Source organism: Schistocerca gregaria, chromosome 8 (genome assembly GCF_023897955.1).
Source record: "Schistocerca gregaria isolate iqSchGreg1 chromosome 8, iqSchGreg1.2, whole genome shotgun sequence".
Classification (NCBI taxonomy): domain Eukaryota; kingdom Metazoa; phylum Arthropoda; class Insecta; order Orthoptera; family Acrididae; genus Schistocerca; species Schistocerca gregaria.
In genome coordinates this window covers 7,209,612-7,229,067 of record NC_064927.1, presented here as the reverse complement: position 1 = coordinate 7,229,067, position 19,456 = coordinate 7,209,612, and the positions used below count along the sequence as shown (strand labels likewise).

The 19,456-nt window shown below is 46.7% G+C and overlaps 13 non-coding genes across 13 annotated transcripts; all 13 read right to left on the bottom strand.

Moving 5' to 3' along the window:
* Positions 1–624: 624 nt before the first annotated feature.
* On the bottom strand, positions 625–697 carry Trnak-cuu (transfer RNA lysine (anticodon CUU)). The gene has a single exon. It is a non-coding gene; the product is annotated as a tRNA-Lys (tRNA).
* Positions 698–2,157: 1,460 nt separating this feature from the next.
* Trnak-uuu (transfer RNA lysine (anticodon UUU)) lies at positions 2,158–2,230 on the bottom strand. The gene has a single exon. It is a non-coding gene; the product is annotated as a tRNA-Lys (tRNA).
* A 1,439-nt stretch (positions 2,231–3,669) lies between these two features.
* On the bottom strand, positions 3,670–3,742 carry Trnak-cuu (transfer RNA lysine (anticodon CUU)). The gene has a single exon. It is a non-coding gene; the product is annotated as a tRNA-Lys (tRNA).
* A 1,451-nt stretch (positions 3,743–5,193) lies between these two features.
* Trnak-cuu (transfer RNA lysine (anticodon CUU)) lies at positions 5,194–5,266 on the bottom strand. The gene has a single exon. It is a non-coding gene; the product is annotated as a tRNA-Lys (tRNA).
* A 1,457-nt stretch (positions 5,267–6,723) lies between these two features.
* On the bottom strand, positions 6,724–6,796 carry Trnak-cuu (transfer RNA lysine (anticodon CUU)). Its single transcript has one exon. It is a non-coding gene; the product is annotated as a tRNA-Lys (tRNA).
* Positions 6,797–8,244: 1,448 nt separating this feature from the next.
* Trnak-cuu (transfer RNA lysine (anticodon CUU)) lies at positions 8,245–8,317 on the bottom strand. Its single transcript has one exon. It is a non-coding gene; the product is annotated as a tRNA-Lys (tRNA).
* Positions 8,318–9,768: 1,451 nt separating this feature from the next.
* Positions 9,769–9,841, bottom strand: Trnak-uuu (transfer RNA lysine (anticodon UUU)). Its single transcript has one exon. It is a non-coding gene; the product is annotated as a tRNA-Lys (tRNA).
* A 1,453-nt stretch (positions 9,842–11,294) lies between these two features.
* On the bottom strand, positions 11,295–11,367 carry Trnak-cuu (transfer RNA lysine (anticodon CUU)). Its single transcript has one exon. It is a non-coding gene; the product is annotated as a tRNA-Lys (tRNA).
* Positions 11,368–12,824: 1,457 nt separating this feature from the next.
* Trnak-cuu (transfer RNA lysine (anticodon CUU)) lies at positions 12,825–12,897 on the bottom strand. The gene has a single exon. It is a non-coding gene; the product is annotated as a tRNA-Lys (tRNA).
* Positions 12,898–14,342: 1,445 nt separating this feature from the next.
* On the bottom strand, positions 14,343–14,415 carry Trnak-cuu (transfer RNA lysine (anticodon CUU)). The gene has a single exon. It is a non-coding gene; the product is annotated as a tRNA-Lys (tRNA).
* A 1,448-nt stretch (positions 14,416–15,863) lies between these two features.
* Trnak-cuu (transfer RNA lysine (anticodon CUU)) lies at positions 15,864–15,936 on the bottom strand. The gene has a single exon. It is a non-coding gene; the product is annotated as a tRNA-Lys (tRNA).
* Positions 15,937–17,402: 1,466 nt separating this feature from the next.
* Positions 17,403–17,475, bottom strand: Trnak-cuu (transfer RNA lysine (anticodon CUU)). The gene has a single exon. It is a non-coding gene; the product is annotated as a tRNA-Lys (tRNA).
* A 1,451-nt stretch (positions 17,476–18,926) lies between these two features.
* On the bottom strand, positions 18,927–18,999 carry Trnak-cuu (transfer RNA lysine (anticodon CUU)). The gene has a single exon. It is a non-coding gene; the product is annotated as a tRNA-Lys (tRNA).
* Between the last annotated feature and the right edge of the window lie 457 nt (positions 19,000–19,456).

Sequence of the window (19,456 nt, the reverse complement as noted above, 5' to 3'; positions counted from 1 at the left end):
CTCTGACATATGTGAGAAATACATCTATAAAATGTAATTCAGTCTGCCTCGTCCCACCTTATGCTGAACCGCTTTGGCAAAGGCTTTATCTGCGCCATTCGCCTTAATCACATCTGAGAGTAATTTTTAATAAAAGGCATGTTGGTAATTGTTCGTCATCACAGATACTGTTTGCTATACGGCCACGACGCGCAACTGATAACCAAAATTCGACTTCTTCCTTTGAGGATGGAACTCACGACCCTTGGTTTACTAGTCCAGTGCTCTACCACAGAGCTAAAGAGGCGCGGCCTAGTTGTACCTTTGCGTACTTCGTCCTTACGGTCGTCTGGATCATCAGACTTAAGCTGACAACACTTCATATTACCGACTAATATTTGCAGCTATGGCGACCCATTACTGCTTGGCTACACATCTGACACGTAACCGATGTCCTCTCCAAACAACAACACTTGCATTTCAGAACATGTCTTTCACACATGTCTACAAAATCACCTTCACCTTCAAATACAGTTTCCTTGCGACTGACAGAGACGTAGGCAAAGTTTAAAGTTGCTATTTCCATTACATCACGTTAATCAGAAAAACGGTAATTTACATCTGCAGCGGAACAAAATTCCGTTTCGCCCAGCGTGGGGCTCGAACCCACGACCCTGAGATTAAGAGTCTCATGCTCTACCGACTGAGCTAGCCGGGCTGCTTCGGTGAATACTTGCCGGGCAGCACGTCACACAGTACTCGTTTGGGTTGGGTGGTCCCATACAGAATCTCTCCATGCTGCCTAATGTTTTCCTAACGTCACACTCGTCACGTACTTCACTTTTATATCATAATCATTTCTGAGAGGTAAGGAATTGCATGACAACCTGCAGAGCTAGTGGCGTCAAAATTAACACTCATACTTAATGTGACTCAAAAGGCGAACGAGTTACTTTCCGACGTTGATTTAGATGTGCAAGTGCCAGTGGAAACTCGCGGTGACGGCACTCTGCCGACCATTTCGCTAGTTAACACCGGTCTTGTAGTGTGTGTTTCTAGCCCAAGAGCATCTCCAAGCAGAAAATGGTCAACAGCAACATTCAGACGGTCTCGTACTGCTCAAATGCTACATTAAAACGGTATGTTTCTTTTTCAGAACTGATAAAACACGAGCGTGACAGCATTCGAACCTGTAATCTTCAGATCCGAAGTCCAACGCCTTATCTATTAGGCCACACAGTCACTGACGACCAAGTGCAACTTGTATATGACTCATCTCGAAACGCTCACACCCCTGATAATTTGTGTTTTCGTTCTACACAGCCGCTGCCCTTGCTCTTTCCCACCCATTCGTTACATTCAACCTCTTACGTGACCGAACAAATATAGACTGGGAAACAAGACCTCACACTTCGTGCATACGGAATCGAAGGCAGGGCGTGCCTCGCCGCATTTGCCACGATGGCCATTTGCTACTTCTGCAGAAGCGGCGGCGGCGACGACGACGACGACGACGACGACGACGACGACGACGACGACGACGACCGCGAGAGGCTCTGACATATGTGAGAAATACATGTATAAAATGTAATTCAGACTGCCTCGGCCCACCTTATGCTGAACCGCTTTGGCAAAGGCTTTATCTGCGCCATTCGCCTTAATCACATCTGAGAGTAATTCTTAATAAAAGGCATGTCGCTAATTGTTCGTCATCACAGATACTGTTTGCTAAACGGCCACGACGCGCAACTGATTTCCAAAATTCGAATTCTTCCTTTGAGGATGGAACTCACGACCCTTGGTTTACTAGTCCAGTGCTCTAACACTGAGCTAAAGAGGCGCGGCCTAGCGGTACTTTTGCGTACTTCGTCCTTACGGTCGTCCTGATCATCAGACTTAAGCTGACAACACTACATATTACCAACTAATATTTGCAGCTATGGCGACCCATTACTGCTTGGCTACACATCTGACACGTAACCGATGTCCTCTCCAAACAACAACACTTGCATTTCAGAACATGTCTTTCACACATGTCTACAAAATCACCTTCACCTTCAAATACAGTTTCCTTGCGACTGACAGAGACGTAGGCAAAGTTTAAAGTTGCTATTTCCATTACATCACGTTAATCAGAAAAACGGTAATTTACATCTGCAGCGGAACAAAATTCCGTTTCGGCCAGCGTGGGACTCGAACCCACGACCCTGAGATTAAAAGTCTCATGCTCTACCGACTGAGCTAACCGGGCTGCTTCGGTGAATACTTGCCGGGCAGCACGTCACACAGTACTCGTTTGGGTTGGGTGGTCCCATACAGAATCTCTCCATGCTGCCTAATGTTTTCCTAACGTCACACTCGTCACGTACTTCACTTTTATTTCATAATCATTTCTGAGAGGTAAGGAATAGCATGACAACCTGCAGAGCTAGTGGCGTCAAAATTAACACTCATACTTAATGTGACTCAAAAGGCGAACGAGTTACTTTCCGAAGTTGTTTTAGATGTGCAAGTGCCAGTGGAAACTCGCGGTGACAGCACTCTGCCGACCATTTCGCTAGTTAACACCGGTCTTGTAGTGTGTGTTTCAAGCCCAAGAGCATCTCCAAGCAGAAAATGGTCAACAGCAACATTCAGACGGTTTCGTACTGCTCAAATGCTACATTAAAACGGTATGTTTCTTTTTCAGAACTGATAAAACACGAGCGTGACAGCAATCGAACCTGTAATCTTCAGATCCGAAGTCCGACTCCTTATCTATTAGGCCACACAGTCACTGACGACGAAGTGCAACTTGTATATGACTCATCTCGAAACGCTCACACCCCTGATAATTTGTGTTTTCGTTCTACACAGCCGCTGCCCTTGCTCTTTCCCACCCATTCGTTACATTCAACCTCTTACGTGACCGAACAAATATAGACTGGGAAACAAGACCACACACTTCGTGCATACGGAATCGAAGGCAGGGCGTGCCTCGCCGCATTTGCCACGATGGCCATTTGCTACTTCTGCAGAAGCGGCGGCGGCGGCGACGACGACGACGACGACGACGACAGCGAGAGGCTCTGACATATGTGAGAAATACATCTATAAAATGTAATTCAGACTGCCTCATCCCACCTTATGCTGAACCGCTTTGGCAAAGGCTTTATCTGCGCCATTCGCCTTAATCACATCTGAGAGTAATTCTTAATAAAAGGCATGTCGCTAATTGTTCGTCATCACAGATACTGTTTGCTATACGGCCACGACGCGCAACTGATTTCCAAAATTCGACTTCTGCCTTTGAGGATGGAACTCACGACCCTTGGTTTACTAGTCCAGTGCTCTACCACCGAGCTAAAGAGGCGCGGCCTAGCGGTGCTTTTGTGTACTTCGTCCTTACGGTCGTCTGGATCATCAGACTTCAGCTGACAACACTTCATATTACCGACTAATATTTGCAGCTATGGCGACCCTTTACTGCTTGGCTACACATCTGACACGTAACCGATGTCCTCTCCAAACAACAACACTTGCATTTCAGAACATGTCTTTCACACATGTCTACAAAATCACCTTCACCTTCAAATACAGTTTCCTTGCGACTGACAGAGACGTAGGCAAAGTTTAAAGTTGCTATTTCCATTACATCACGTTAATCAGAAAAACGGTAATTTACATCTGCAGCGGAACAAAATTCCGTTTCGCCCAGCGTGGGGCTCGAACCCACGACCCTGAGATTAAGAGTCTCATGCTCTACCGACTGAGCTAGATGGGCTGCTTCGGTGAATACTTGCCGGGCAGCACGTCACACAGTACTCGTTTGGTTTGGGTGGTCCCATACAGAATCTCTCCATGCTGCCTAATGTTTTCCTAACGTCACACTCGTCACGTACTTCACTTTTATTTCATAATCATTTCTGAGAGGTAAGGAATTGCATGACAACCTGCAGAGCTAGTGGCGTCAAAATTAACACTCATACTTAATGTGACTCAAAAGGCGAACGAGTTACTTTCCGACGTTGTTTTAGATGTGCAAGTGCCAGTGGAAACTCGCGGTGACGGCACTCTGCCGACCATTTCGCTAGTTAACACCGGTCTTGTAGTGTGTGTTTCAAGCCCAAGAGCATCTCCAAGCAGAAAATGGTCAACAGCAACATTCAGACGGTCTCGTACTGCTCAAATGCTACATTAAAACGGTATGTTTCTTTTTCAGAACTGATAAAACACGAGCGTGACAGCATTCGAACCTGTAATCTTCAGATCCGAAGTCCAACGCCTTATCTATTAGGCCACACAGTCACTGACGACCAAGTGCAACTTATATATGACTCATCTCGAAACGCTCACACCCCTGATAATTTGTGTTTTCGTTCTACACAGCCGCTGCCCTTGCTCTTTCCCACCCATTCGTTCCATTCAAACTCTTACGTGACCGAACAAATATAGACTGGGAAACAAGACCACACACTTCGTGCATACGGAATCGAAGGCAGGGCGTGCCTCGCCGCATTTGCCACGATGGCCATTTGCTACTTCTGCAGAAGCGGCGGCGGCGGCGACGACGACGACGACGACGACGACGACGACGACGACAGCGAGAGGCTCTGACATATGTGAGAAATACATCTATAAAATGTAATTCAGACTGCCTCATCCCACCTTATGCTGAACCGCTTTGGCAAAGGCTTTATCTGCGCCATTCGCCTTAATCACATCTGAGAGTAATTCTTAATAAAAGGCATGTCGCTAATTGTTCGTCATCACAGATACTGTTTGCTATACGGCCACGACGCGCAACTGATTTCCAAAATTCGACTTCTGCCTTTGAGGATGGAACTCACGACCCTTGGTTTACTAGTCCAGTGCTCTACCACCGAGCTAAAGAGGCGCGGCCTAGCGGTGCTTTTGTGTACTTCGTCCTTACGGTCGTCTGGATCATCAGACTTCAGCTGACAACACTTCATATTACCGACTAATATTTGCAGCTATGGCGACCCTTTACTGCTTGGCTACACATCTGACACGTAACCGATGTCCTCTCCAAACAACAACACTTGCATTTCAGAACATGTCTTTCACACATGTCTACAAAATCACCTTCACCTTCAAATACAGTTTCCTTGCGACTGACAGAGACGTAGGCAAAGTTTAAAGTTGCTATTTCCATTACATCACGTTAATCAGAAAAACGGTAATTTACATCTGCAGCGGAACAAAATTCCGTTTCGCCCAGCGTGGGGCTCGAACCCACGACCCTGAGATTAAGAGTCTCATGCTCTACCGACTGAGCTAGCCGGGCTGCTTCGGTGAATACTTGCCGGGCAGCACGTCACACAGTACTCGTTTGGGTTGGGTGGTCCCATACAGAATCTCTCCATGCTGCCTAATGTTTTCCTAACGTCACACTCGTCACGTACTTCACTTTTATTTCATAATCATTTCTGAGAGGTAAGGAATTGCATGACAACCTGCAGAGCTAGTGGCGTCAAAATTAACACTCATACTTAATGTGACTCAAAAGGCGAACGAGTTACTTTCCGACGTTGTTTTAGATGTGCAAGTGCCAGTGGAAACTCGCGGTGACGGCACTCTGCCGACCATTTCGCTAGTTAACACCGGTCTTGTAGTGTGTGTTTCAAGCCCAAGAGCATCTCCAAGCAGAAAATGGTCAACAGCAACATTCAGACGGTCTCGTACTGCTCAAATGCTACATTAAAACGGTATGTTTCTTTTTCAGAACTGATAAAACACGAGCGTGACAGCATTCGAACCTGTAATCTTCAGATCCGAAGTCCAACGCCTTATCTATTAGGCCACACAGTCACTGACGACCAAGTGCAACTTATATATGACTCATCTCGAAACGCTCACACCCCTGATAATTTGTGTTTTCGTTCTACACAGCCGCTGCCCTTGCTCTTTCCCACCCATTCGTTACATTCAAACTCTTACGTGACCGAACAAATATAGACTGGGAAACAAGACCACACACTTCGTGCATACGGAATCGAAGGCAGGGCGTGCCTCGCCGCATTTGCCACGATGGCCATTTGCTACTTCTGCAGAAGCGGCGGCGGCGGCGGCGGCGGCGACGACGACGACGACGACGACGACGACGACGACAGCGAGAGGCTCTGACATATGTGAGAAATACATCTATAAAATGTAATTCAGACTGCCTCATCCCACCTTATGCTGAACCGCTTTGGCAAAGGCTTTATCTGCGCCATTCGCCTTAATCACATCTGAGAGTAATTCTTAATAAAAGGCATGTCGCTAATTGTTCGTCATCACAGATACTGTTTGCTATACGGCCACGACGCGCAACTGATTTCCAAAATTCGACTTCTGCCTTTGAGGATGGAACTCACGACCCTTGGTTTACTAGTCCAGTGCTCTACCACCGAGCTAAAGAGGCGCGGCCTAGCGGTGCTTTTGTGTACTTCGTCCTTACGGTCGTCTGGATCATCAGACTTCAGCTGACAACACTTCATATTACCGACTAATATTTGCAGCTATGGCGACCCTTTACTGCTTGGCTACACATCTGACACGTAACCGATGTCCTCTCCAAACAACAACACTTGCATTTCAGAACATGTCTTTCACACATGTCTACAAAATCACCTTCACCTTCAAATACAGTTTCCTTGCGACTGACAGAGACGTAGGCAAAGTTTAAAGTTGCTATTTCCATTACATCACGTTAATCAGAAAAACGGTAATTTACATCTGCAGCGGAACAAAATTCCGTTTCGCCCAGCGTGGGGCTCGAACCCACGACCCTGAGATTAAGAGTCTCATGCTCTACCGACTGAGCTAGATGGGCTGCTTCGGTGAATACTTGCCGGGCAGCACGTCACACAGTACTCGTTTGGTTTGGGTGGTCCCATACAGAATCTCTCCATGCTGCCTAATGTTTTCCTAACGTCACACTCGTCACGTACTTCACTTTTATTTCATAATCATTTCTGAGAGGTAAGGAATTGCATGACAACCTGCAGAGCTAGTGGCGTCAAAATTAACACTCATACTTAATGTGACTCAAAAGGCGAACGAGTTACTTTCCGACGTTGTTTTAGATGTGCAAGTGCCAGTGGAAACTCGCGGTGACGGCACTCTGCCGACCATTTCGCTAGTTAACACCGGTCTTGTAGTGTGTGTTTCAAGCCCAAGAGCATCTCCAAGCAGAAAATGGTCAACAGCAACATTCAGACGGTCTCGTACTGCTCAAATGCTACATTAAAACGGTATGTTTCTTTTTCAGAACTGATAAAACACGAGCGTGACAGCATTCGAACCTGTAATCTTCAGATCCGAAGTCCAACGCCTTATCTATTAGGCCACACAGTCACTGACGACCAAGTGCAACTTATATATGACTCATCTCGAAACGCTCACACCCCTGATAATTTGTGTTTTCGTTCTACACAGCCGCTGCCCTTGCTCTTTCCCACCCATTCGTTACATTCAAACTCTTACGTGACCGAACAAATATAGACTGGGAAACAAGACCACACACTTCGTGCATACGGAATCGAAGGCAGGGCGTGCCTCGCCGCATTTGCCACGATGGCCATTTGCTACTTCTGCAGAAGCGGCGGCGGCGGCGACGACGACGACGACGACGACGACGACGACGACAGCGAGAGGCTCTGACATATGTGAGAAATACATCTATAAAATGTAATTCAGACTGCCTCATCCCACCTTATGCTGAACCGCTTTGGCAAAGGCTTTATCTGCGCCATTCGCCTTAATCACATCTGAGAGTAATTCTTAATAAAAGGCATGTCGCTAATTGTTCGTCATCACAGATACTGTTTGCTATACGGCCACGACGCGCAACTGATTTCCAAAATTCGACTTCTGCCTTTGAGGATGGAACTCACGACCCTTGGTTTACTAGTCCAGTGCTCTACCACCGAGCTAAAGAGGCGCGGCCTAGCGGTGCTTTTGTGTACTTCGTCCTTACGGTCGTCTGGATCATCAGACTTCAGCTGACAACACTTCATATTACCGACTAATATTTGCAGCTATGGCGACCCTTTACTGCTTGGCTACACATCTGACACGTAACCGATGTCCTCTCCAAACAACAACACTTGCATTTCAGAACATGTCTTTCACACATGTCTACAAAATCACCTTCACCTTCAAATACAGTTTCCTTGCGACTGACAGAGACGTAGGCAAAGTTTAAAGTTGCTATTTCCATTACATCACGTTAATCAGAAAAACGGTAATTTACATCTGCAGCGGAACAAAATTCCGTTTCGCCCAGCGTGGGGCTCGAACCCACGACCCTGAGATTAAGAGTCTCATGCTCTACCGACTGAGCTAGCCGGGCTGCTTCGGTGAATACTTGCCGGGCAGCACGTCACACAGTACTCGTTTGGGTTGGGTGGTCCCATACAGAATCTCTCCATGCTGCCTAATGTTTTCCTAACGTCACACTCGTCACGTACTTCACTTTTATTTCATAATCATTTCTGAGAGGTAAGGAATTGCATGACAACCTGCAGAGCTAGTGGCGTCAAAATTAACACTCATACTTAATGTGACTCAAAAGGCGAACGAGTTACTTTCCGACGTTGTTTTAGATGTGCAAGTGCCAGTGGAAACTCGCGGTGACGGCACTCTGCCGACCATTTCGCTAGTTAACACCGGTCTTGTAGTGTGTGTTTCAAGCCCAAGAGCATCTCCAAGCAGAAAATGGTCAACAGCAACATTCAGACGGTCTCGTACTGCTCAAATGCTACATTAAAACGGTATGTTTCTTTTTCAGAACTGATAAAACACGAGCGTGACAGCATTCGAACCTGTAATCTTCAGATCCGAAGTCCAACGCCTTATCTATTAGGCCACACAGTCACTGACGACCAAGTGCAACTTGTATATGACTCATCTCGAAACGCTCACACCCCTGATAATTTGTGTTTTCGTTCTACACAGCCGCTGCCCTTGCTCTTTCCCACCCATTCGTTACATTCAACCTCTTACGTGACCGAACAAATATAGACTGGGAAACAAGACCACACACTTCGTGCATACGGAATCGAAGGCAGGGCGTGCCTCGCCGCATTTGCCACGATGGCCATTTGCTACTTCTGCAGAAGCGGCGGCGGCGACGACGACGACGACGACGACGACGACGACGACGACGACCGCGAGAGGCTCTGACATATGTGAGAAATACATGTATAAAATGTAATTCAGACTGCCTCGTCCCACCTTATGCTGAACCGCTTTGGCAAAGGCTTTATCTGCGCCATTCGCCTTAATCACATCTGAGAGTAATTCTTAATAAAAGGCATGTCGCTAATTGTTCGTCATCACAGATACTGTTTGCTAAACGGCCACGACGCGCAACTGATTTCCAAAATTCGAATTCTTCCTTTGAGGATGGAACTCACGACCCTTGGTTTACTAGTCCAGTGCTCTAACACTGAGCTAAAGAGGCGCGGCCTAGCGGTACTTTTGCGTACTTCGTCCTTACGGGCGTCTAGATCATCAGACTTAAGCTGACAACACTACATATTACCAACTAATATTTGCAGCTATGGCGACCCATTACTGCTTGGCTACACATCTGACACGTAACCGATGTCCTCTCCAAACAACAACACTTGCATTTCAGAACATGTCTTTCACACATGTCTACAAAATCACCTTCACCTTCAAATACAGTTTCCTTGCGACTGACAGAGACGTAGGCAAAGTTTAAAGTTGCTATTTCCATTACATCACGTTAATCAGAAAAACGGTAATTTACATCTGCAGCGGAACAAAATTCCGTTTCGGCCAGCGTGGGACTCGAACCCACGACCCTGAGATTAAAAGTCTCATGCTCTACCGACTGAGCTAACCGGGCTGCTTCGGTGAATACTTGCCGGGCAGCACGTCACACAGTACTCGTTTGGGTTGGGTGGTCCCATACAGAATCTCTCCATGCTGCCTAATGTTTTCCTAACGTCACACTCGTCACGTACTTCACTTTTATTTCATAATCATTTCTGAGAGGTAAGGAATTGCATGACAACCTGCAGAGCTAGTGGCGTCAAAATTAACACTCATACTTAATGTGACTCAAAAGGCGAACGAGTTACTTTCCGACGTTGTTTTAGATGTGCAAGTGCCAGTGGAAACTCGCGGTGACAGCACTCTGCCGACCATTTCGCTAGTTAACACCGGTCTTGTAGTGTGTGTTTCAAGCCCAAGAGCATCTCCAAGCAGAAAATGGTCAACAGCAACATTCAGACGGTTTCGTACTGCTCAAATGCTATATTAAAACGGTATGTTTCTTTTTCAGAACTGATAAAACACGAGCGTGACAGCAATCCAACCTGTAATCTTCAGATCCGAACTCCGACTCCTTATCTATTAGGCCACACAGTCACTCACGACGAAGTGCAACTTGTATATGACTCATCTCGAAACGCTCACACCCCTGATAATTTGTGTTTTCGTTCTACACAGCCGCTGCCCTTGCTCTTTCCCACCCATTCGTTACATTCAACCTCTTACGTGACCGAACAAATATAGACTGGGAAACAAGACCACACACTTCGTGCATACGGAATCGAAGGCAGGGCGTGCCTCGCCGCATTTGCCACGATGGCCATTTGCTACTTCTGCAGAAGCGGCGGCGGCGGCGGCGGCGGCGACGACGACGACGACGACGACGACGACGACCGCGAGAGGCTCTGACATATGTGAGAAATACATCTATAAAATGTAATTCAGACTGCCTCGTCCCACCTTATGCTGAACCGCTTTGGCAAAGGCTTTATCTGCGCCATTCGCCTTAGTCACATCTGAGAGTAATTCTTAATAAAAGGCATGTCGCTAACTGTTCGTCATCACAGATACTGTTTACTATACGGCCACGAAAGCAACTGGTTTCCAAAATTCGACTTCTTCCTTTGAGGATGGAACTCACGACCCTTGGTTTACTAGTCCAGTGCTCTACCACTGAGCTAAAGAGGCGCGGCCTAGCGGTACCTTTGCGTACTTCGTCCTTACGGTCGTCTGAATCATCAGACGTCAGCAGACAACACTTCATATTACCGACTAATATTTGCAGCTATGGCGACCCATTACTGCTTGGCTACACATCTGACACGTAACCGATGTCCTCTCCAAACAACAACACTTGCATTTCAGAACATGTCTTTCACACATGTCTACAAAATCACCTTCACCTTCAAATACAGTTTCCTTGCGACTGACAGAGACGTAGTCAAAGTTTAAAGTTGCTATTTCCATTACATCACGTTAATCAGAAAAACGGTAATTTACATCTGCAGCGGAACAAAATTCCGTTTCGCCCAGCGTGGGGCTCGAACCCACGACCCTGAGATTAAGAGTCTCATGCTCTACCGACTGAGCTAGCCGAGCTGCTTCGGTGAATACTTGCCGGGCAGCACGTCACACAGTACTCGTTTGGGTTGGGTGGTCCCATACAGAATCTCTCCATGTTGCCTAATGTTTTCCTAACGTCACACTCGTCACGTACTACACTTTTATTTCATAATCATTTCTGAGAGGTAAGGAATTGCATGACAACCTGCAGAGCTAGTGGCGTCAAAATTAACACTCATACTTGATGTGACTCAAAAGGCGAACGAGTTACTTTCCGACGTTGTTTTAGATGTGCAAGTGCCAGTGGAAACTCGCGGTGACGGCACTCTGCCGACCATTTCGCTAGTTAACACCGGTCTTGTAGTGTGTGTTTCAAGCTGAAGAGCATCTCCAAGCTGAAAATGGTCAACAGCAACATTCAGACGGTTTCGTACTGCTCAAATGCTACATTAAAACGGTATGTTTCTTTTTCAGAACTGATAAAACACGAGCGTGACAGCATTCGAACCTGTAATCTTCAGATCCGAAGTCCAACGCCTTATCCATTAGGCCACACAGTCACTGACGACCAAGTGCAACTTGTATATGACTCATCTCGAAACGCTCACACCCCTGATAATTTGTGTTTTCGTTCTACACAGCCGCTGCCCTTGCTCTTTCCCACCCATTCGTTACATTCAACCTCTTACGTGACCGACCAAATATAGACTGGGAAACAAGACCACACACTTCGTGCATACGGAATCGAAGGCAGGGCGTGCCTCGCCGCATTTGCCACGATGGCCATTTGCTACTTCTGCGGAAGCAGCGGCGGCGACGACGACGACGACGACGACGACGACGACGACGACGACGACGACCGCGAGAGGCTCTGACATATGTGAGAAATACATCTATAAAATGTAATTCAGACTGCCTCGTCCCACCTTATGCTGAACCGCTTTGGCAAAGGCTTTATCTGCGCCATTCGAATTAATCACATCTGAGAGTAATTCTTAATAAAAGGCATCTCGCTAATTGTTCGTCATCACAGATACTGTTTGCTATACGGCCACGACGCGCAACTGATTTCCAAAATTCGACTTCTTCCTTTGAGGATGGAACTCACGACCCTTGGTTTACTAGTCCAGTGCTCTACCACTGAGCGAAAGAGGCGCGGCCTAGCGGTGCTTTTGCGTACTTCGTCCTTACGGTCGTCTGGATCATCAGACTTCAGCAGACAACACTTCATATTACCGACTAATATTTGCAGCTATGGCGACCCATTATTGCTTGGCTACACATCTGACACGTAACCGATGTCCTCTCCAAACAACAACACTTGCCTTTCAGAACATGTCTTTCACACATGTCTACAAAATCACCTTCACCTTCAAATACAGTTTCCTTGCGACTGACAGAGACGTAGGCAAAGTTTAAAGTTGCTATTTCCATTACATCACGTTAATCAGAAAAACGGTAATTTACATCTGCAGCGGAACAAAATTCCGTTTCGCCAAGCGTGGGGCTCGAACCCACGACCCTGAGATTAAGAGTCTCATGCTCGACCGACTGAGCTAGCCGGGCTGCTTCGGTGAATGCTTGCCGGGCAGCACGTCACACAGTACTCGTTTGGGTTGGGTGGTCCCATACAGAATCTCTCCAAGCTGCCTAATGTTTTCCTAACGTCACACTCGTCACGTAATTCACTTTTATTTCATAATCATTTCTGAGAGGTAAGGAATTGCATGACAACCTGCAGTGCTAGTGGCATCAAAATTAACACTCATACTTGATGTGACTCAAAAGGCGAACGAGTTACTTTCCGACGTTGTTTTAGATGTGCAAGTGCCAGTGGAAACTCGCGGTGACGGCACTCTGCCGACCATTTCGCTAGTTAACACCGGTCTTGTAGTGTGTGTTTCAAGCTCAAGAGCATCTCCAAGCAGAAAATGGACAACAGCAACATTCAGACGGTTTCGTACTGCTCAAATGCTACATTAAAACGGTATGTTTCTTTATCAGAACCCGATAAAACACGAGCGTGACAGCATTCGAACCTGTAATCTTCAGATCCGAAGTCCAGCGCCTTATCTATTAGGCCACACAGTCACTGACGTCCAAGTGCAACTTGTATGTGACTCATCTCGAAACGCTCACACCCCTGATAATTTGTGTTTTCGTTCTACACAGCCGCTGCCCTTGCTCTTTCCCACCCATTCGTTACATTCAACCTCTTACGTGACCGACCAAATATAGACTGGGAAACAAGACCACACACTTTGTGCATACGGAATCGAAGGCAGGGCGTGCCTCGCCGCATTTGCCACGATGGCCATTTGCTACTTCTGCAGAAGCGGCGGCGGCGACGACGACGACGACGACGACGACGACGACGACCGCGAGAGGCTCTGACATATGTGAGAAATACATCTATAAAATGTAATTCAGACTGCCTCGTCCCACCTTATGCTGAACCGCTTTGGCAAAGGCTTTATCTGCGCCATTCGCCTTAATCACATCTGAGAGTAATTCTTAATAAAAGGCATGTTGCTAATTGTTCGTCATCACAGATACTGTTTGCTATACGGCCACGACGCGCAACTGATTTCCAAAATCCGACTTCTTCCTTTGAGGATGGAACTCACGACCCTTGGTTTACTAGTTCAGTGCTCTACCACTGAGCTAAAGAGGCGCGGCCTAGCGGTACTTTTGCGTACTTCGTCCTTACGGTCGTCTGGATCATCAGACTTCAGCTGCAACACTTCATATTACCGACTAATATTTGCAGCTATGGCGACCCATTACTGCTTGGCTACACATCTGACACGTAACCGATGTCCTCTCCAAACAACAACACTTGCATTTCAGAACATGTCTTTCACACATATCTACAAAATCACCTTCACCTTCAAATACAGTTTCCTTGCGACTGACAGAGACGTAGGCAAAGTTTAAAGTTGCTATTTCCATTACATCACGTTAATCAGAAAAACGGTAATTTACATCTGCAGCGGAACAAAATTCCGTTTCGCCCAGCGTGGGGCTCGAACCCACGACTCTGAGATTAAGAGTCTCATGCTCTACCGACTGAGCTAGCCGGGCTGCTTCGGTGAATACTTGCTGGGCAGCACGTCACACAGTACTCGTTTGGGTTGGGTGGTCCCATACAGAATCTCTCCATGTTGCCTAATGTTTTCCTAACGTCACACTCGTCACGTACTTCACTTTTATTTCATAATCATTTCTGAGAGGTAAGGAATTGCATGACAACCTGCAGAGCTAGTGGCGTCAAAATTAACACTCATACTTGATGTGACTCAAAAGGCGAACGAGTTACTTTCCGACGTTGTTTTAGATGTGCAAGTGCCAGTGGAAACTCGCGGTGACGGCACTCTGCCGACCATTTCGCTAGTTAACACCGGTCTTGTAGTGTGTGTTTCAAGCTGAAGAGCATCTCCAAGCAGAAAATGGTCAACAGCAACATTCAGACGGTTTCGTACTGCTCAAATGCTACATTAAAACGGTATGTTTCTTTTTCAGATCTGATAAAACACGAGCGTGACAGCATTCGATTCTGTAATCTTCAGATCCGAAGTCCGACGCCTTATCCATTAGGCCACACAGTCACTGACGACCAAGTGCAACTTGTATATGACTCATCTCGAAACGCTCACACCCCTGATAATTTGTGTTTTCGTTCTACACAGCCGCTGCCCTTGCTCTTTCCCACCCATTCGTTACATTCAACCTCTTACGTGACCGAACAAATATAGACTGGGAAACAAGACCACACACTTCGTGCATACGGAATCGAAGGCAGGGCGTGCCTCGCCGCATTTGCCACGATGGCCATTTGCTACTTCTGCAGAAGCAGCGGCGACGACGACGACGACGACGACGACGACGACGACGACGACCGCGAGAGGCTCTGACATATGTGAGAAATACATCTATAAAATGTAATTCAGACTGCCTCGTCCCACCTTATGCTGAACCGCTTTGGCAAAGGCTTTATCTGCGCCATTCGAATTAATCACATCTGAGAGTAATTCTTAATAAAAGGCATCTCGCTAATTGTTCGTCATCACAGATACTGTTTGCTATACGGCCACGACGCGCAACTGATTTCCAAAATTCGACTTCTTCCTTTGAGGATGGAACTCACGACCCTTGGTTTACTAGTCCAGTGCTCTACCACTGAGCGAAAGAGGCGCGGCCTAGCGGTGCTTTTGCGTACTTCGTCCTTACGGTCGTCTGGATCATCAGACTTCAGCAGACAACACTTCATATTACCGACTAATATTTGCAGCTATGGTGACCCATTATTGCTTGGCTACACATCTGACACGTAACCGATGTCCTCTCCAAACAACAACACTTGCCTTTCAGAACATGTCTTTCACACATGTCTACAAAATCACCTTCACCTTCAAATACAGTTTCCTTGCGACTGACAGAGACGTAGGCAAAGTTTAAAGTTGCTATTTCCATTACATCACGTTAATCAGAAAAACGGTAATTTACATCTGCAGCGGAACAAAATTCCGTTTCGCCCAGCGTGGGGCTCGATCCCACGACCCTGAGATTAAGAGTCTCATGCTCTACCGACTGAGCTAGCCGGGCTGCTTCGGTGAATGCTTGCCGGGCAGCACGTCACACAGTACTCGTTTGGGTTGGGTGGTCCCATACAGAATCTCTCCATGCTGCCTAATGTTTTCCTAACGTCACACTCGTCACGTAATTCACTTTTATTTCATAATCATTTCTGAGAGGTAAGGAATTGCATGACAACCTGCAGAGCTAGTGGCGTCAAAATTAACACTCATACTTGATGTGACTCAAAATGCGAACGAGTTACTTTCCGACGTTGTTTTAGATGTGCAAGTGCCAGTGGAAACTCGCGGTGACGGCACTCTGCCGACCATTTCGCTAGTTAACACCGGTCTTGTAGTGTGTGTTTCAAGCTGAAGAGCATCTCCAAGCAGAAAATGGTCAACAGCAACATTCAGACGGTTTCGTACTGCTCAAATGCTACATTAAAACGGTATGTTTCTTTTTCAGATCTGATAAAACACGAGCGTGACAGCATTCGATTCTGTAATCTTCAGATCCGAAGTCCGACGCCTTATCCATTAGGCCACACAGTCACTGACGACCAAGTGCAACTTGTATATGACTCATCTCGAAACGCTCACACCCCTGATAATTTGTGTTTTCGTTCTACACAGCCGCTGCCCTTGCTCTTTCCCACCCATTCGTTACATTCAACCTCTTACGTGACCGAACAAATATAGACTGGGAAACAAGACCACACACTTCGTGCATACGGAATCGAAGGCAGGGCGTGCCTCGCCGCATTTGCCACGATGGCCATTTGCTACTTCTGCAGAAGCAGCAGCGGCGGCGACGACGACGACGACGACGACGACGACGACGACGACGACGACGACGACGACCGCGAGAGGCTCTGACATATGTGAGAAATACATCTATAAAATGTAATTCAGACTGCCTCGTCCCACCTTATGCTGAACCGCTTTGGCAAAGGCTTTATCTGCGCCATTCGAATTAATCACATCTGAGAGTAATTCTTAATAAAAGGCATCTCGCTAATTGTTCGTCATCACAGATACTGTTTGCTATACGGCCACGACGCGCAACTGATTTCCAAAATTCGACTTCTTCCTTTGAGGATGGAACTCACGACCCTTGGTTTACTAGTCCAGTGCTCTACCACTGAGCGAAAGAGGCGCGGCCTAGCGGTGCTTTTGCGTACTTCGTCCTTACAGTCGTCTGGATCATCAGACTTCAGCAGACAACACTTCATATTACCGACTAATATTTGCAGCTATGGTGACCCATTATTGCTTGGCTACACATCTGACACGTAACCGATGTCCTCTCCAAACAACAACACTTGCCTTTCAGAACATGTCTTTCACACATGTCTACAAAATCACCTTCACCTTCAAATACAGTTTCCTTGCGACTGACAGAGACGTAGGCAAAGTTTAAAGTTGCTATTTCCATTACATCACGTTAATCAGAAAAACGGTAATTTACATCTGCAGCGGAACAAAATTCCGTTTCGCCCAGCGTGGGGCTCGAACCCACGACTCTGAGATTAAGAGTCTCATGCTCTACCGACTGAGCTAGCCGGGCTGCTTCGGTGAATACTTGCTGGGCAGCACGTCACACAGTACTCGTTTGGGTTGGGTGGTCCCATACAGAATCTCTCCATGTTGCCTAATGTTTTCCTAACGTCACACTCGTCACGTACTTCACTTTTATTTCATAATCATTTCTGAGAGGTAAGGAATTGCATGACAACCTGCAGAGCTAGTGGCGTCAAAATTAACACTCATACTTGATGTGACTCAAAAGGCGAACGAGTTACTTTCCGACGTTGTTTTAGATGTGCAAGTGCCAGTGGAAACTCGCGGTGACGGCACTCTGCCGACCATTTCGCTAGTTAACACCGGTCTTGTAGTGTGTGTTTCAAGCTGAAGAGCATCTCCAAGCAGAAAATGGTCAACAGCAACATTCAGACGGTTTCGTACTGCTCAAATGCTACATTAAAACGGTATGTTTCTTTTTCAGATCTGATAAAACACGAGCGTGACAGCATTCGATTCTGTAATCTTCAGATCCGAAGTCCGACGCCTTATCCATTAGGCCACACAGTCACTGACGACCAAGTGCAACTTGTATATGACTCATCTCGAAACGCTCACACCCCTGATAATTTGTGTTTTCGTTCTACACAGCCGCTGCCCTTGCTCTTTCCCACCCATTCGTTACATTCAACCTCTTACGTGACCGAACAAATATAGACTGGGAAACAAGACCACACACTTCGTGCATACGGAATCGAAGGCAGGGCGTGCCTCGCCGCATTTGCCACGATGGCCATTTGCTACTTCTGCAGAAGCAGCGGCGACGACGACGACGACGACGACGACGACGACGACGACGACGACCGCGAGAGGCTCTGACATATGTGAGAAATACATCTATAAAATGTAATTCAGACTGCCTCGTCCCACCTTATGCTGAACCGCTTTGGCAAAGGCTTTATCTGCGCCATTCGAATTAATCACATCTGAGAGTAATTCTTAATAAAAGGCATCTCGCTAATTGTTCGTCATCACAGATACTGTTTGCTATACGGCCACGACGCGCAACTGATTTCCAAAATTCGACTTCTTCCTTTGAGGATGGAACTCACGACCCTTGGTTTACTAGTCCAGTGCTCTACCACTGAGCGAAAGAGGCGCGGCCTAGCGGTGCTTTTGCGTACTTCGTCCTTACGGTCGTCTGGATCATCAGACTTCAGCAGACAACACTTCATATTACCGACTAATATTTGCAGCTATGGTGACCCATTATTGCTTGGCTACACATCTGACACGTAACCGATGTCCTCTCCAAACAACAACACTTGCCTTTCAGAACATGTCTTTCACACATGTCTACAAAATCACCTTCACCTTCAAATACAGTTTCCTTGCGACTGACAGAGACGTAGGCAAAGTTTAAAGTTGCTATTTCCATTACATCACGTTAATCAGAAAAACGGTAATTTACATCTGCAGCGGAACAAAATTCCGTTTCGCCCAGCGTGGGGCTCGATCCCACGACCCTGAGATTAAGAGTCTCATGCTCTACCGACTGAGCTAGCCGGGCTGCTTCGGTGAATGCTTGCCGGGCAGCACGTCACACAGTACTCGTTTGGGTTGGGTGGTCCCATACAGAATCTCTCCATGCTGCCTAATGTTTTCCTAACGTCACACTCGTCACGTAATTCACTTTTATTTCATAATCATTTCTGAGAGGTAAGGAATTGCATGACAACCTGCAGAGCTAGTGGCGTCAAAATTAACACTCATACTTGATGTGACTCAAAATGCGAACGAGTTACTTTCCGACGTTGTTTTAGATGTGCAAGTGCCAGTGGAAACTCGCGGTGACGGCACTCTGCCGACCATTTCGCTAGTTAACACCGGTCTTGTAGTGTGTGTTTCAAGCTGAAGAGCATCTCCAAGCAGAAAATGGTCAACAGCAACATTCAGACGGTTTCGTACTGCTCAAATGCTACATTAAAACGGTATGTTTCTTTTTCAGATCTGATAAAACACGAGCG